The sequence below is a fragment of the Vulpes vulpes genome, chromosome X (assembly GCF_048418805.1).
Source record: "Vulpes vulpes isolate BD-2025 chromosome X, VulVul3, whole genome shotgun sequence".
Taxonomy (NCBI): Eukaryota; Metazoa; Chordata; class Mammalia; order Carnivora; family Canidae; genus Vulpes; species Vulpes vulpes.
This window is the reverse complement of record NC_132796.1, coordinates 116,508,406-116,521,895: the sequence shown is the minus strand read 5'-3', so window position 1 is coordinate 116,521,895 and position 13,490 is coordinate 116,508,406. Positions and strand designations below refer to the sequence as shown.

Genomic DNA, 13,490 nt, shown 5'->3' with positions numbered 1-13,490 from the left:
GCTTACCTTCCCTGCTCCCAGAAGCTGCCATAGGATGTAGCCTCCAGTTACAGCGTGGTGTTGTCAGCATCTGGATAGTAGATGTGACTGAGGCCACTAGGTAACGACTTAGGATTCTGGTGGGTGGATGTAGAGATCGACTCATCTTGTAGCCACCCAAGACAAGCCTCATATATAATTTCCCTTGTTTATTAAACCTGCCACCTCCCGATCTGGAGTGGCCTGCATATTTCTTTGATATCCCCCTGACCTCCACATATGGGATCCAGTTTCAGATTATACCCAGGAATCTCCCGAAAAGGTTCCAAACAAACAATTACCTAAACTCATGGTTCCTTAGTTTGCTCATCTCTTAGATGGGGCTAGTGATATTCCCAACCTCTTGGGTTTTCAGGGAGGATGTCTGCTTTCAACTCCTGTTACCAAACTTGCTTTCCCCAAAGGCTGCTTTCTGGTCCTCCCTGACTCTTGGTTCCTAGGCCCTTTCCCAGGGCTAACTACTCTTTGCCTATCCTTCAGCCTGCCACCCCAGCCTTCTGTCCTTTTATGTCCTGGTTCTTTGGATTCTGATCAGACCTCTCCACACTGCCATGCCCCAGCCTCTTGTAATAATAGGCAGCACAGACACTCACGGTGGCTTTTGCCTCCGTCCTGTCACCCCATTAATTTGTTCAGCCATTTAGTTAACAGACTTTTTATAATTATAGTTAATATGAACCAAGAAGTCACTGTGTGCCAGGCACCATTCCAACTACTTTACCTGTTAATCATCACAACATACCCAAGAGGAATTTTAAAAGTTTAAAAAGCATAATTTACTAGTGAAGCCATCTGGTCCTGAGTCTTCTTTTTGTAGAAAGGTGTTTGATTTAAAAATAAAAAGAAAAAAAAAGCAAGGTGTTTGATCAGTAATTCAATTTTTTACTTGTTATATAGGTCTATTCCGACTTGCTTCTTGAGTCAGTGTTGGTTCTCTGTGTCTTCTAGGAAACTCTACATTTTATACATGCCATCTCCTTTCTCGGCATACAGTTATGCATGGTATTTCCATCTAATCCTTTTTATATGTATATTGTCTACTCTTTCATTATTGATTTGAATAATTTGACACTTCTCTTTTCTGGAATGATCTGATATAGGTTTGCCAAAAGTGAACCCCTGGATTATTCAGTCACTAGCTGGTCCTCGCTTTCAGAAGTGTGTGGTCCTGGCTAAAACTCATTGCTTAGTCATTGACCAGTGGCCATCCTTAGAAGATTGTGACTTTGGCTATATCGTAAAGACAGAACACATAGAAGCTGATACAGCCAGCTGATGTATGTATGTATGACTGTATCAGCTACCGTCCAGCTGATGTGGACTATCAGCTAATCATAATATTTGAGGCAGGGCAGCAAGTCGTCTCTTGAAGGGGGAATCTTCTAGTCAATGACTGGATTCCCCCTATGCCTTAGAGATTGTGGCTTAGCACTGTTGAAATGTGGGTAGGGTACCTGGGTGGCTCAATGGTGGAGCATGTGCCTTCGGCTCAGGTCATGGTCCCGGGGTCCTGGAATCGAGTCCCGCATTGGTACTCATCACTCAGCAGGGAGTCTCCTTCTCCCTCTGCCTGTGTCTCTGCCTCTTTCTGTAACTCCCATGAATAAATAAATAAAATCTTTAAAACAAATAAAAAAAGAATTGCAGGTATAAGAGCCTTGCTGCTCCTGCCTTAAAAGGCGGCCCATCCACACACTCCCAAATGACAGAAATTCGAGTTTTTGAGTAGGAGACTGCATCTCATTCTTAGACCCCAAGTAGGAGAACCACCTTCTTTTTTTTTTATTAATAATACTTTTATTTAGGTATAATTCACATAACTAAATCCACCCCTTTAAAATATGTAATGTAGTAATTTTAGTATATTCACAGGATTTTAAAACCATCACCACTGGGATCCCTGGGTGGCGCAGCGGTTTAGCGCCTGCCTTTGGCCCAGGGCGTGATCCTGGAGATCCAGGATCGAATCCCACGTCAGGCTCCCTGCATGGAGCCTGCTTCTCCCTCTGCCTATGTCTCTGCCTCTCTCTCTCTCTCTGTGATGACTATCATAAATAAATAAAATTAAAAAAAAAAACATCACCACTGTCTGACTGTAGAATACTTTCATTACCCCAAAAAGAGTCATTCCCTTTTAAGGAATGACTTAAATGACTTCCATAGCCATTAGGAATCATTCACTTTTACCCAAAACTTCTGGCAGTAACTGATCTCCTTTCCACATCTGTAGATTTGCCTGTTTTGGGGACTTTAACGTAGCAGAATATTTTAAAGTTTGATCCATGTGGAAGCAAGTATCAGTCCCTCCTTTTTTTTTTTATCTTATGTGTTTAGTTCATTCCTTTTGAATGCATGAGTAGTAGGTCATTGTATGACATAGTACTACATTTTCTTTACCCATCTGTTGATGTACACTTGAGTTTTTTCCGCATTCAGGATATTATGAAAAGCACTGCTGTGAATATTCAGGCACACAATTTTCTATGGACATGTGTTTCAGTTGTCTTGCGTATATATGTAGGAATGGAATTTCTAGGTCATATGATAACTTTGTGTTTAACTTTCTTAGGATCTAAGTGCTTTTCAAAGTAGCTGCATTCTTTTACATTCCCAACAGCAATATATGTGGGTTCCAATGTCTTCGCTTCCTTCCAACATTTATCCTATTTTATTTTATCCATCCTATAGGTGTTGTAGCAGTTAAGAGTTCAACCAGAGAAAGAGAACCAGTAGTATATAAGTAGTAGATAAATCAGGAGTGAGCAGCAGAACAATAGAAGGTTGGGTCAGAAAATGCACGGGGTGGGGGGCGCAGCATAATGTAGGCTTTCCCGACTGATACAGTCTCTAAGGGCCCTTCCAGGTCTAACATCATACACATCTAGAAGCCAAGGTGGCAGAGACAGTGAAAGAAGCAGTTTATCTCAACGTGGATGCGGACACTTGACGGGATGAGCACTGGGTGTTTTTCTGTATGTTGGTAAATTGAACACCAATAAAAATTAATTTAAAAAAAAAAGAAATGTAACCAAAAAGAAAAAAAAGAAAAAAAAAAAAGAAAAGAGATACCTGAGATCATAAAAAAAAAAAAAAGAAAGAAGCAGTTTACATTCTGTAACAAGTGAAACAAAGCCTAAGTTGTGGGCACATCTACCAGGATGCTCTTTGTTTCCTTTAGCTCTTCCGTGAGCTGGCATCTCCCAGGAACTTGGGTCACAGTTTATCGGCTCCCTCCAATGTGCCAGGCAGTGTGGCACCACTTGACACAATTCAGGAATAAAGCCGCATGGCAGGACTCGTGAAGGTTCCTTAAGATGCTGGGAAATTTTGAGTAGCAAAAAGTTTTAATGTATGTACAACTAATTTGAGAGCAACTGGTTTGGGGTCCCTTAAACAGAATTGGAATGATTTGCAACAGCTGTTTCTCTGGAAACCTCACAGGAAGCTGCCTGTCTGGCTCCTCTCACTGGTACCTCTTCCCTGCAGGGAACTGCCTTTTCAGGTGCTGAGCTCTTTTGTCCGTTCTGGGCTAACAGCAAGGGCCAGAAAGCAGCATGCATCCTCACATACCAGGGGAGCAGATGTATGGGAAAACCCAAGTGTGGGTTTAGAAGAAGAGTTACATGATAGAACTATTTAGAGGCTGCTCCCAAATATGAGAATCCTGTTGGCATCAATTTTCCATCTGGGCCAAGGCTCCCAACTATATCTCAAGTAACCACAGGATGTGTTTGATGGTGAGCAAACATAACACGTGCCCTGTGCTGCTTGACTCATAAATCATGACAGGGTGGTGGGAAGATATGCATGAGTATTTGGGTGTGAGACGCGCATATCAGGCTATTGATCTACTTATTTATCTTTTTTTTTTATGTTTAAGTATTAGGATTTTATTTCCAGCACTTAAGGTTCACCCTTGGGTGTAAGAAGTCTAATAGAACCTGAGGGGCTCCTTTTAAATATTTACCTACTTGTGATGGACAAACCAATGGGAACCAATAAACCATTTTTTATTTACTTACATCACGGATCTCCATAGGAAACCCTTCAGCCTAGCACCCTTCATAGCTCTAGTGCAATGTCAGTGTCCTGGGGTTTCACTGATCCACATCTAACGATGCCTACAAAACACCTATGCTATCCATCTTATCTCATGAATTCTAGAGCTTCTCTCAGCTCTAAATGCAATGATGTTTACTAAAAGCAGTTCTGCTTTACTGACAGAGAATATCTGACAGTAAAGAATATAACAAGACTTGACTGAACCAAAATTGCATGAAGAATGAGTTCACCCTTCTGCTCTGCAGTGTAGTTTCCAGAAGTCAACTGTGATAAAAAGCAGGAAATCACTATTTTAAAATTTTACTAACTCCTAAAAAGCTAGATGTTGGATTTAACAGTTTATTATGATTTATAAGTATCGTTTTAAAAACATCAGTCCATTAAACCGTGTAGAAATAAGTATGCAAAAAGTCTGCAAAACAAAACATACTTTAAACATGTTTAAGTAGAGGGATTATCTGAAATTCCAGATTTCTCAGTCACTTGCTTATTATGCTATGGCAGCCAAGTAATCCTTAACTTCAGTCGGAGTGAGCCTTCTGAATCCAGCTTCATTGCAGAATGCAACCTCTATGTTGTCTTCTGTCATTTGTCCTTCAAAGCTTTCCTTTAGGGTTAATATGGCTGTATGAATGGCATCTTCAAGTTCCAGGTCTTCATTATATCTTTTCTCAAGAAAAGTCTTCCCATTCACATAGTTCTTTCCCATTGCTGTGGCTTTCCAGGCAAGGTAAGCTCCAGATGGATCTGACTGAAATAAATACGGTCGCCCCTCATTCCAACCACAGATTAGTAGGGAAACTCCAAATGGACGAACACCACCTGACTGAGTGTATTCTTGCATCACCGAAGCTACTAGAGAGTACCAGCTGAGCTGTGGGAATGGGTTCTTGGTAAACGAGATAGTATTGCTGAGCAAGTTTTCGAGCTCTGTGCACGAGCACTCTGTAATCTGGGCCCATGCCACTATACACCAGGCCTATGTGCTTGGTAATTGGTTCCACTTTGTGGACACTTCGCTCATCATACAGAATGGATTTCTGTTTCTTCTCAGTTGCGAATACCACACCATTTGCGGCTTTAATTCCAACTGAAGGGGCTCCTCCAGCTACAGCAGCCAATGCATATTCAATCTGGACAAGTTTACCAGATGGGCTGAATGTAGTCAGCAAAAAGCTGTAACTGCACTCCGCCATCTTTGCCTGGAGTGCCAGAGCACAGCCTGATCTACTTATTTATCTAAATGAGAAGAGCCTACTGAGTGGTCAACATCCGGTTTCAAATTATTCCTTGTGACCACTGCATTCTGGAATGGTGGCAGAAGCGAATGGCAGGAGGAAATTCAAGTTAGACTCTGAGATTTAGCTACTGGAAGCTTAAGTCAGAGGTAAAGGGGCCATCCATGTTTTCTGACAGAAATTCCAGACACCACCCTCTAGGTGTTGGGTTTGGGCTCAAACAAAAGCCAGAATCTAAGCCTATTGTTCCTTGTTGCTCGCTTTAGCAAATGAGATCATTTCCATGACCCGTTGTATAGATTGAAAAGTTCTAGTAAGAGGTTGCTATTTTTATCATGATGACAGCAATATACGTATCCTGCAGTAAGTCGGTAGGGTCATGGACAATCAAAATGCCCAGGCTGCTTTAGGGCTCCAGTGAGAAAATGGCTGTGACCCCTACACTGATGAACAGTGCCGTGTGATGATGACAGAAGCCGCTCCAGACATGAAGGGATTTTATTACAACTGGCCACTGGATGGTGGCAAAGGGCGATATTTGATAGATGTAATAGTGCCCTCTGGAGCGTTGAGGGATCAAAGGGAGGATGTCAGTGCCAGCCCCAAGGATGACAGTAACTACAATACCATGTGCTGCAGGAGGCTAAGGGCTTCAGGTTCACCAGAGCTCTATGATGTACAAGTATTACCCTCGCTTTACGAACCCTCTGTTACTTGACTGACTTTATCCTGAGACCATACGTGAGTGTGGAGTGAGGCCAGGATTTGCAACATCCACAAGTACTCACTTGGCATTTGCTACGTGTCAGGTCTGTTGTATGTGCTCTGCATGGATTACTTGGCTTTGTCCTCATAACGGCTCCATTAGGTAAGTACAGCTGTTATCCACGGTTTATAGATAAGGGACCTGAGGCACAGTGAGGACAGGAGCTTCCTCAAGATCCCAAAGCTGGGAAGTGGCAGTCAGGATTCAAACCCCGGTTGCCTGGGTCCAGAGTCCCTGCTCTCAGCCATGTACCTGGCTGTGTCCTTTATATCTGAGTCTGAGTAAATAAACTATTCTCTCTCAGAAGCAAACACATTTGTAATTATAAATTGCTGTTGTTGAGAGGGGTGGGGCAAGATGGCGGAAGAGTAGGGTCCCCAAGTCACCTGTCCCCACCAACTTACCTAGATAACTTTCAAATCATCCTGAAAACCCACGACATCATCCCCTGATTTACAGAGAGAATGGCGGGAATGCTAGAGAGAGAGTAGTTTGCGCTTCTAACAAGGTTGGACCATGGGAAAAAAAATAAAAAAGAATTCGGTGGGGGAGGGGCCCCATGAGGAGCTGGGCTAAGGGGGGGGGGGGCGGCGAGAGACCCCGGGGCAGGAAAGCTCAGTCCTGTAGAAGCAGGAACGTTAAAAAATCCACCCGGATTCTTCTCGGATAGAAAGGTGCTGGCAGGGACCTAGGACAGGATCCCAGGAGGGGCAGTGGAGCCCCCAGGTTCCCGGGGTCCCTCACAGAACAGGAGCGCCTGGGGGAGAGCACCCCACACCCCCAGGCCCACCGCGGTAAGGGGCTGGAGCGGGCGCCCAGCGGGGCCTCGGGAGCAGCGCAGGCGGTGGCTCTGGGGGAGGGGATTCGGCAGCCCCGGGAGCATGATTCCAGCGGTGCAGGCACCGGAGCCCAGGGTGACGGGAGACACAGCCCCCTATCCTGTGGTCTCCCTGGGACAGGCGGAGGCCGAGAGGGCCCAGGACAGCAGGGATGGTCCTACCACCTGGCCGCGCTGAGCTCTGCAGGTCAGCGCACCCCACCCCCGGGGCATCCAGGCCAGTGCATTCTGGGAGCTGCGATCCTTACAGCAGGAGCTAACTCCAGGGCTGGAGTGCTGGCCGCTACCAGTGTGTTCATTTCTCCTGGTGTCACCTGTGCCTGGGAGCGTTGGGGCCACCAGGGGACACAGGCCTCACAGGGTAAACAGCTCCCACTGAGCCGTGCACCTGGCAGGGGGGCGACGCAGCTCCCCCCGGTGCACACACCTGAGAAAAAGCACAGCAGGCTCCTCCCCCAGAAGACCAGCTGGAAGGACAGGGGAAGAGCAAGTTGTGGACCAAGCAGCAATGGAAAGCTCCAGGGCAAGTCCAGGGGATTACAGCATATAGAACCAGAGGATACCCCTCCTTGTTTTTGTGTTTATTTGTTTCTCTTCGTTTCTTTGTTTGCTTTTTCTTTTTTTTTCTATCTTTTTTTTTCTTCCTTTTTCCAACACAACTCGTTTTTAGCCACTGCACTGAGCAAAATGACGAGAGAAAGAACTCACCACAAAATAAAGAATCAGAAACAGTACCCTCTCCCACCGAGTTACAGAATTTGGATTACAATTTGATGTCAGAAATCCAATTCAGAAGCACAATTGTAAAGCTACTTGTGGTTCTGGAAAAAAAGTATAAAGGATTCAAGAGACTTCATGATGTAGAATTTAGATCTAATCAGGCCGAAAGTAAAAATCAATTAAATGAGATGCAATCCAAACTGGAGGTCCTACTGACAAGGGTTAAGGAGGTAGAAGAATGAGTGAGTGACATAGAAGACAGGTTGATGTCAAGGAAGGAAGCTGCGGATAAAAGAGAAAAACAATGAAAAGATCATGAGGAAAGGTTAAGGGAAAGAAATGACAGCCTCAGAAGGAAAAATATACATTTAATTGGGGTTCCAGAGGGCGCCGAAAGGGACAGAGGACCAGAATATGTATTTGAACAAATCATAGCTGAGAACTTCCCTACCTTGGGGAGGGAAACAGGCATTCAGAACCAGGAGATAGAGAGATTTCCCCTCTGAAATCAATAAAAACCTTTCAACACCTCGACATTCATAGTGAAACTTGCCAATTCCAAAGATAAAGAGAAAATCCTTAAAGCAGCAAGAGACAAGAGATCCCTGACTTATATGGGGAGAACAACTAGATTAACAGCAGACCTCTCCACAGAGACCTGGCAGGCCACAAAGGGTTGGCAGGATATATTCAGGGTCCTAGATGAGAAGAACAGGCAGCCAAGAATACTTTTTCCAGCAAGGCTCTCATTCAGCCTACAGGGAGAGATAAATAGCTTCCAAGATAGGCAGAAACTGAAAGAATATGTGACCATCAAACCAGCTCTGCAAGAAATATTAAGGGGGACTCTGTTAATGAAAGAGGATGCCCAAAGAAATAATCGACAAAAACGGGGACTGAATAGGTATTTTGATGACACTAAATTCATATCTTTCAATAGTAACTCTGAATGTCAATGGGCTTAATGATCCCATCAAAAAGCGCAGGGTTTCACACTGGACAAGAAAGCAAGACCCATCTATTTGTTGTGTACAGGAGACTCATTTTAGACCTAAGGACACCTACAGCCTGAAAATGAAAAGTTGGAGAACCATGTACCATTCAAATGGCCCTCAAAAGAAAGCAGGGGTAGCCATCCTCATTTTAGATAAAATAAAATTTATCCCAAAGACTGTAGTAAGAGATGAAGAGGGACACGATATCATACTTAAAGCGACTATGCAACAAGAGGACCTAACAATCATGAATATTTATGCCCGTAATGTGGGAGCTGCCAAGTATATCAATCAACTAATAACCAAAGTTAAGACATATTTAGATAATAATACATTCTACTGGGAGACTTCAATTTGGTGCCTTCTGCAAATGACAGATCTCCTAAGAACAACATCTCCAAAGAGACAAGAGCTTTAAATGACACACCGGACCATATGGACTTCACAGATATTTACAGAACTTTACATCCAAACGCAACTGAATACATATTCTTCTCAAGTGCACATGGAATTTTCTCCAGAATAGACGACATACTGGGGCACAAATCAGGTCTTAACCGATACGAAAAGATTGGGATTGTCCCCTGCATGTTTTCAGACCATAATGCTTTGAAACTAGAACTCAATCACAAGAAGAAATTTGGAAGAAATTCAAACACGTGGAGGTTAAAGACCATCCTGCTAAAAGATGAAAGGGTCAACCAGGAAATTAGAGAAGAATCAAAGAGGTTCATGGAAACTAATGAGAATGAAGATACAACCATTCAAAATCTTTGGGATACAGCCAAAGCAGTCCTGAGAAGGAAATACATCACAATACAAGCATCCCCGAAAAAAAAAAAAAAAAAACCTGGAAAAAAACCTCAAATACACAAGCTAACCTTGCACCTAAAGGAACTGGAGAAGACACAGCAAATAAAACGTACACCCAGCAGAAGAAGAGAGTTAATAAAGATTCGAGCAGAACTCAATGAAATAGACACCAGAGAAACTGTAGGACAGATCAACAAAACCAGGAGTTGGTTCGTTGAAATAATTAAGAAGATAGGTAAACCAGGAGCCAGCCTTATTAAAAACAAAAGAGAAAAGACTCAAATTAATAAAATCACAAATGAAAAAGGAGAGATCCCCACCAATACCAAGGGAATACAAACGATTTTAAAATCATGTTATGAGCAACTGTACGCCAATAAATTAGGCAATCTAGAAGAAATGGAAGCATTTCTGGAAAACAACAAACTCCCAAACTGCAGCAGGAAGAAATAGAAAACCGAAGCAAGCCCATAACCAGGGAGGAAATTGAAGCGATCATCAAAAACCTCCCAAGTCACAAAAGTCCAGGGCCAGATGACTTCCCACGGGAATTCTGTCAAACGTTTAAAGAAGAAACTATACCTATTCAACTAAAGCTGTTCCGAAAGATAGAAAGAGATGGAGTACTTCCAAACTCATTTATGAGGCCAGCATCACCTTCATTCCAAAGCAGGAAAGACTTTTGTCATTCTCTATAAAAGCATCTGAGTATTTGCCAGCTAATGCAAATTCTAGTTGATGCAATAGGCAAAACCCGAACTTTGAATGGCTTAACGCAGCAGAGGTTTGGTTTTTTGTGCACCTAAATTTTGATGCTGTTTGGCAGGGTCTCACCACTCTCAAGGGACCCAAATTTCCAGGCTGTTTTGAAGAGCCCATTTTCTCAGCATAAGATTGTCATGTTTGAGGGCGCCTGGGAAGAACATTTGGGTTAGCATCGGACTCTTGATTTTGGTTCAGGTCATGGTGTCCGGGTCGTGAGGTTGAGCCCTTGGCCAGGCTCTGTGCTCAGCATGGAGTCTGCTTGGGATTCTCTCTTCCTCTCACTCCAACTCCCACCCCACAAGCCCTGCTCTCTCACGCTCTCATTCTCCCTCTGGAAATAAATAGATCAAATGTTTTTTAAATATTTTATTTATTTATTTCAGACAGAGAAAGAGAGCATGAGCAGGGGAGACAGGCAGAGGAAGAGGGACAAGCAGACTCCTGCTGAGCAGGGAGTCCAACATAGGGCTTGATCCTAGGACCCTGAGATCATGACCTGAGCCAAAGGCAGACGCTTAACTGACTGAGCCACCCAGGTGCCCCAGTAGATAAAATTTTTGAAAAAAAAAAAAAAAGATTACCATGTCGGCTGCTGAGTAAAAGAGAAAGCACAGAAATGGCATGCTGGCTTCAGATGGGACACACAATGCTTCTGCTCATATCTCAGTGACAATAGCTAGTCACATGACCCTTCCTACCTACAAGCCAACTGGAAATGTAGTGTCCCTGTATCCAGGAGGGAAAGGAAGATGAGTTGTGGTGAGTACTTGTAGTCTCCCCCACACACTGTTACACAGTAGGTGGTGCTCAATTAAGAGTGACCCTTGTAATTTGTGATGACCACAAGCTTCTTCATTTCTTGCAGGACTTTCTGAGAAGGCCAGGTTTGCTTGGATAGTCTCCAAATTTTAAGCACCTACTATATGACAGATGCTTTCAAATACAATATCATGTAATTTTAAGAGGATCATGTAAATGTCAGTGGGTGGATTTGCCATTCTTCACTCAAGAGTACCTTTCTTTTTTTTAATAAATTAATTTTTTATTGGTGTTCAATTTACCAACATACAGAATAACACCCAGTGCTCATCCCGTCAAGTGTCCCCCTCAGTGCCCGTCACCCATTCACCCCCACCCCCCGCCCTCCTCCCCTTCCACCACCCCTAGTTCATTTTCAATAGTACCTTTCTATGCTGCCCTTTGCAACTATCATGTCAGTAGGCTGAGAATTTTCTCCTTCCTTTTGATCCACGAGTCACATCTTAACCTTTGAGTATCTGCTGCCCTCCACATGACTGAACTTGCCTGAACACCTGCACCAGTGCCATTAGGCACAATGCAAGCCAGGATTTTCCTGTGGGCTGGTACGCAGAGAAGGATAGTTACGTTTTCCCTTTTAATCTGAGCTAGCACGTCCACTAAGGCACCATTTTTCACCTCGTAGGAGGGTCTTTAAGAGTTCAATCTAATAGATGTTTGCTCCACATTGCCTTCCATGGTCTTCTCTCACTACAACTTTTGAGGGTAACTCTGGGTTTTGATCACCTAGGTAAGTTCATTTCTCTGCCTATGTGTTTAGTAGCCAGTTTCCAATAGCACATCCCATTAAAATTTTACTGCAAATATCAGGGAGGTTCCAAAACCCTCTCTTTAAAGTCCAGTTTGTATCCAAAGATCTAGTCAATTATGCAGCCAATAAGTCTACTCACAAACCCACTTGGGGAAACATTTTCAGAATGTGTTGAAATTGCCCAAAGGGACTGCCAGTGTTTAAAGGTCCCTACCCAAAAGTCAAAGGGACTGTGGCTACCAGAGGGATTCCAAGGTGAGTATCCTGGGGGTGCTTTTGCAGGGGGTAGGCACGCTCTGTGTCAGGGGAGGACAGAAGACCCTGTGCATCCTGGAGAGGAGGTAGCAGTGATAAGCTGGCCAGCAGGCCAGGTACCAGAGGTGGACAGGAGGACACATGGGGGAAGACCAGGGAAGGATGTTGTCAGGTGGGAAAGTGTTGCAACTGGACAGAAATGGTGGCATCTGCAGTCTACTCTGAACAAAACTCAGACAATCTCCAAACTGTATTTGATTCTCAATGTCACCTGCCTTTCTTAGCCCCGGTCTCAGTACCTTCGCCACAGCATCCTTCCTTTTGTCACCTGGGAGACACCACGCTGTCCTCACTCCTGAAGTAGGAGTCAGAAGCCTGGCCACAGGATGGGCGGGATGGGAACATTGTGGACTGGACATGACTTCCCACCAGGGTTCCAGTCTCTGCCTTGTCACTCACCAGCCATGGGATCCTGGGAGAAGGATCAACCCTGAGAGCGTTGGGGTTGTCATTGGTGAAGTACGTGGGTTTGAGCCACCCCGCCCCGTAGGACGACAGGAATGTGTCAGGGATGAGAAGCACCTTGCACGGCGCCTGGCATATATTGGAACCTGGATGAACGGCAGGTATGTTGAATGCTGTCCTGAACGCAGAGCCTTGCACTCTCTCCTCTGGGATTTTGTTGTTGTTCATCAGTTCCGCACAGTCTTCCGTCTACCCCAGAGGTTTCTCATGTTTTGCTGTTAAGTTTTTGTCGTTCATATTGTGCTTTTTTATTAGTTTTGTTTTCCCTTCTCTAGTTTTCCTGGTTTGATTTTGGAAGCAGAAGACAGTAGCCTGCACTTCACCGTCATCTTGCCAGCTACAGGTAAGGCACCTAATCTGTAAAAAAGAAAAGAAAAAAAAAGAATAAAGTAATTTTAAGCAGAATTGACATCTCTACAACATTTTGTAGAGATGAATAGGGTTTAGTGCTCCTTTTATTCAGGGCTTTTTTTTCCCACCTCAATCTATCAGTAAATTTGTATAGTAACCTCCATAAAGATCTTAGACCTCTTCTGTTGTGAATGGGATATGTTCTATGACATCTTCAAAATAGTTATTACCTTTGTGTGTGTAGAAGGCACTTGATCTTGCTATAGTGATGTAGCATACACAATTTTTCTGAAGTCTCTAACTAATTCAGATATCCCATATACCTATTTCTCTGAATTCTCAATATACATGATCATATTGTCATGCAACATTATCTTCCTTTTTGATAGTCATTTATTTTGATTTGCAAAGTTCTAGCTCTTTTCTAGTGTACTGTTGTTTTTGTTATTTTATAGAGAATTTATTTATTTATTTATTTATTTATTTATTTATTTATTTATTTACTTATTCATGAGAGACACACAGAGTGAGAGAGAGAGAGGCAGAGACACAG

The 13,490-nt window shown here is 43.5% G+C and overlaps 1 pseudogene; it reads right to left on the bottom strand.

Moving 5' to 3' along the window:
• Positions 1 to 4,391: 4,391 nt before the first annotated feature.
• On the bottom strand, positions 4,392 to 5,318 carry LOC112912579 (proteasome subunit alpha type-2 pseudogene; annotated as a pseudogene).
• Between the last annotated feature and the right edge of the window lie 8,172 nt (positions 5,319 to 13,490).